Source organism: Dermacentor variabilis, unplaced genomic scaffold (genome assembly GCF_050947875.1).
Source record: "Dermacentor variabilis isolate Ectoservices unplaced genomic scaffold, ASM5094787v1 scaffold_20, whole genome shotgun sequence".
NCBI lineage: Eukaryota > Metazoa > Arthropoda > Arachnida > Ixodida > Ixodidae > Dermacentor > Dermacentor variabilis.
Window position 1 is genome coordinate 3,199,420 of NW_027460368.1, and position 5,172 is coordinate 3,204,591.

Sequence of the window (5,172 nt, forward strand, 5' to 3'; positions counted from 1 at the left end):
ATGTAATTAGTTCGACGATGTCGTTTATGTAGAATAAAAACAGCAAGGGGCCCAGTACACTTCCCTGAGGAATGCCCGAAGAACCAGTTATTGGTGAAGATGCGGCGTTGTTTAGGACGACAGAGTGTGTTCTTCCGTTTAGGTAGTTTCGTATCAAATTTTGAACGTTTTCGTTTACATTTAATGCAGCAAGCTTTACATCTAAGAGCTTATGGGGCACAGTACCGAAAGCTTGTTTGAAAATCAATAAAAACCGCGTCTACCTGACTACTGTTATCAATGGCTTTGGATAAAAAATGCTGAAATTATATTAGTTGCGTGTGGCAGGAATAACCTTTTTGGAATCTGTGCTGGGAATGTGTAAAGAAAGCGTTTGAGTCAAGGAATGCAAATATGTTACCATATAAAATGTGTTCGAATATTTTGCAACATATCGACGTTAGTGAAATCGGCCTATAGTTTTCTCTGAGTTTTCTGTCGCCCGATTTAAAAACTGGTATCACGCTTGCCGTTTTCCAATCTTGAGGGATGAGGCCTGTTTCAAGGGGAAGCTTATAGATGATCGGTAAATACGAAACAATTATCATATGGCACTCTTTAAGGACCACTGGTTATATTCCATCAGGTCCGATTGCCTTTGTTTCATCTAAATGGTGTAATAAAGAATCGACGCCACTAACATCAAATTCAATGTCTGGCATCATATCGCCCTGATTGGCGTTGTTCAAAAGCGAAGTCTCCCCCAGCAGATACCTGCGAAAACACCGATTAGAAGTACTGGTTAAAGCATTCCGCCTTCTGATAGTCTGATGTCACGGTTTTGCAGTTGCTAGATAAAGATGGTATAGATTATTCTTCTTTTCGTTTTTTTTACATATTTCAAAAACGATTTTAGGTTTTCTCTCAAGTCCTTGTTTAATTTAACAAAGAAGGTATCTTTCGCAGATTTAATTGTTGCTTGCAATAGATTATTTATCTGTTATTAGATTTGATTAAATTATTATTAGTTATTAATGTTTGTGAGGAAATTCGAAAACCACAAGCGGTCACGCGCACAACACAGGCCACACAAATTGATTGAATTGCCACTGAAACCTGGCTGTTCCTCCGGTGAAATGGTCCAAGTTTACGGGATCGGGGCTACATGGACGGTTCGCATTTCTTTCCGCCTCGCGATCCTGGCGAGCAGCACGCTTATGGGACCGGCACCACGGGAGAGCGGAAAGGAGATAGGCAAGCACTTGGAACGCCGACAAAGAGAGGGCAATGCGAGAGAGGCATGGTCGACGCGGGTCAAAGTGTAGTATCTGTTCTTATCAGTTTAATATCTAGTACGGGTTGTATTTAGACCTAAGGTATTAAACTTATTTTTGCAGCGAGAGAGAGAGAGAGAGAGAGAGAGAGAGATGCAAATGAGAGAAAGTCAGGGAGGTTAACCAGAGTTAAAACCTCCGGTTTGCTACCTTGCACTAGGGGAAGGGAAAGGGGAGTGCTTAAAGCCTGCTTCAGCTCCGCCGCGTATCGGCCTGGTAGTACTCTATCTACGGGATCAGCCCACCTATGGGGGGAAATTCTCGATCTACTCGGCGCCATAGACGCACGCAATTTTTTTTTTCAGAATCTAGCCATATACTGCTTGGCTGTATTGTGCGATAACAGAACTAACGTTGAGGAAAACACCTATGCCAGACGGAAATGGTGCCGTGTTCTACAAAGCTTACGTTGATGAAGCGGCACCCATTTAGCATGCAGTCATCAGGGAAGCGTACGAAACGAAAGAAATGCCAGTTTCTTTCCCTGCTGCTCACGTGGTGCTGGTTGCTAAAACTGACGACCATGGTAAGCTGCTATCTGCGGGGGCGCATCGTCTGATAACGCTCACAAACACCGACTACAAAATTGATACGAAAGTGTTGGCAAAACGACTGCACAGCGTCATCAAATTTCTTGTTCTACCACACCAAACATGAGACATAAAAAGACGCTCTATCTGTACAAATGTGCAAGTAGGCCGTAGTATTCTCGGGTGCTACTGCATTTTCGGCAGTCGGGTAGATATGTTGGAGCACGACTTAGGGGGGGGGGGGGGTCAAGGCATTTGACCGTGTGTCGCATGAAGCTCTTTTTAGTATTCTTGAACATGTAAACATAGGTACTGCGATAGTCGATGGCTTAAAGATGGTATGCAATGACTGCATTGTAAACATTGTGGTGAATAAGAATCTAACGGTCATTATTAGGCTTTGATCATCAATTAGGCAACGTTGTCCATTGTCCCCTCTCCGCAATTTATATAGAGCCTTTCTATTCACCTCTAAAAGTTAATGAAATAATTTTAATGGTTATAATCTTGAATCGTCGCATGTTAAAGCGTTTGCATGTGCTGATGATGTGGCAATCTTTTGTACAGATCACGATATTGTACAAGAGTCGATAAGCGATGCTATTAGATATTGCAGGCAAACCGGCTGCAAGATAAATAGGGACAAGAGCATCGGCTTTTGGCAAGGAAGCTAGAACGTCACACCGCAAGCCTTTGGAAATCTACAATGAACCATGCCCCCTTGGAAACATTTGGTTGTGCCTCTGGAGCACTTCTATAGTAGCGCGTAATACTGGGAGGACGAGACGTCACATGTAAAAGAGGAAACTGGAAGGTGGCAAGGGGGTAATTTATCAATGTTTGCAAAGGCAACTGTTTGTAGTTAATTTCTAATTGCCAAAGTATCGTATGTCCTCCAATTTTTGTCGATGACTCGTGCGAATTTACAGAAAATGCAGAAAGTGTTTGCCGTTTTTATCTGATCCACTTGGGGAAAGGGTCAGCCGAACTAACTTGTTTCGTCCTGTTCGAGATGGTGGCCTTAGATTGCCGCATTTGTTCTTAGGACAGATTGTTTCGCGTTTTTTCTTCTTGCGGGGCCAAAGTGATTTATTTTTGTGTATGATGCTCCAGGTCTGTTTGAAAGGTGCTTTGACTGAATTTATTGTGTGTAGTGCATAACCTCTAAATTATGGGGTTAAACGCTACTTGCGGGAGGTGGTCTATCCCTTTCGAATAATAAAAGTTCAGTTTTCACTGCAGCGCCTGAGCACAGTAACAAGAAATACATTTTACAAGGATTTAATTGAAGATATGTTGCTAGTGCCTTTGTACACAATGATATACAATGAAGGTCCAGGACAAGATGTACTAAAGATAGTTAAAAGGATGCTACTGAGACCAAATGCAAAGTCATTTTTCTTCAGGTTGCATACATTTACCCTTCCTGTCGAGACATGGATTGCCCACAAAGTAATATTTGTGCCCTGGACGACAAACTGTGTTCTCTGCAACGAAACGGTGATAATCGAGTACGCCTTTATTGAGTACTGGGATTCTATATATTATTGGAACGTCTTGCAAAGAGCTCTTATAAAGCAACTGCTGATAACAGCCCAGGGTATACGTTTCCTGCCTAAGGCCTCCACGGTCTTTGGAAGACATGGATGGCGGTAACACATGCTGATGTCAACGTGTGCTCAACACGAGAAAATTTTCTTGAAAGCATCGTTTTCATAGGTAAGATATATCGCGAACAGGCAGGACTAGATAACTTGTTGTGTGTTCTGGAGGAATTAGCGAAGTTCAAGGAATTTTAGCTTGCCACGTTGATCCATGTAATCGAACTTGTTTTTATCTTTGTGTGTCATTCTGTTAAAAAAAAAGGGGGGGGGAGCATCATAGCTCAGTGGTAGAGCATTAGACTGCATATCGAAAGGTCCCCAGTTCAAACCCGCTTGCCCCGTTGTTGTGATTGTGTCACTAAAACGGGGCACCGTGGTTCACTTTCCAAAGGGAAAGCACATGGAGGTCAATCTATACACCAAACTGTGTTTTGGATACGACATGTGGCAGAAATCTCACACTCGACTTACAAAGAAACAAAGTACAGCGTACTAAATGTCGTCTTCTATCTTTCATACTGTACCTAAAACCCTCAAAAATACGTGTATAGTTACGACGCTTTCTCCGAGAAAGATTGGCCAACTGCACGATGTTGCAACAGCAGTGAAGCAGACGATGCTGAAGCTCCTTTATAGTATATGGTGCTGTACACTGTTCTCCCTAAATGATCTCCGTGGTACATTTTTGTGTTGTGAAATGTGATCGCACTAGTGAAGACACCCTAAAGGATCACTCACACTACGCTGACCCGACACTGTCGGCGACAGCGTTTTTTTCCCTTCATATGGGCCCCTCTATAACACTGTACCGACGCGGACAATTTGCCGACGGTCGGCGGAGATCTCGGCGTCGGTACAGTGTGACAGAGGCGCGGACACGAAGGTAAAAAAACGCTATCGCCGATAGTCGGCAGACCTAAATCGGTGTCCGGTCGATCAAGTGCGAGTGAGCCTTTACGGGCATTCACAGAGGCTAAGACGGCAGCAGCGCTTTCGTAACCAGCCATCGCTGGCGACCGCCAACCGCAAACGCGGTGTGGGCCGCTGCCACCAACGCCATTTCCACAGCCCCTCCACAATCATCATCATCACCATAAAAAAAAACGTAATGGCCGCCTGCAGGCACTGGAAATTCTGGTCTGTATTTACACATGCGCCATGCACAGATTCGCGGCCGCGCAGCTAGATGGCGCAGTCCGCTCCGAAGGAAGCACGAGGGAGCAGGCAGGCTGTATGCACGCATCAAACATGACGGGTCCCGGCGGTGGCAATGTAGTTTGTTGCCACATTGATTCAATGGTAATCGTACTAACGTCGGTATTACCATAGAAATGTGTCCGGCGGGAATTCCTTTCCAGTTCTTTCAAGTCACTTCTCTCCGGGCGCGAGTGCAGTGTCGGGACGACCCACGGCGTAGGGGCAATAGCAATCTTCAAGCACTCCGTCGCATGAGAATAATTTGCGATAAAAAAATTGGTTAAGCAGAATTGACGCACTTGTCTGATTCAACGTTTCGCGACGCTATCTTTTAAGGTTTCAAATAAATTCGATTGAAATATGTATATATAAGCCGTGCGTCGACCTATCGCTTGTCAGGGACGACGGTGCTTCCTATCCATGTGCAATCGTCAAAGACGCTCACGCAATGTCAAGCCGATGCCTAGGGCCGCGGCCGCTCGCCTAGCCACGGTCCGCGCGTACAGTTCTTGTGTGCGAAGCGCGGTT

General features: G+C 44.7%; 1 non-coding gene across 1 annotated transcript; it reads left to right on the forward strand.

The window, feature by feature from the left end:
* The first annotated feature begins 1,279 nt into the window (after positions 1 to 1,279).
* On the forward strand, positions 1,280 to 1,471 carry LOC142568544 (U2 spliceosomal RNA). Its single transcript, XR_012825454.1, has one exon. It is a non-coding gene; the product is annotated as a U2 spliceosomal RNA (small nuclear RNA).
* The last annotated feature ends 3,701 nt before the right edge of the window (positions 1,472 to 5,172 follow it).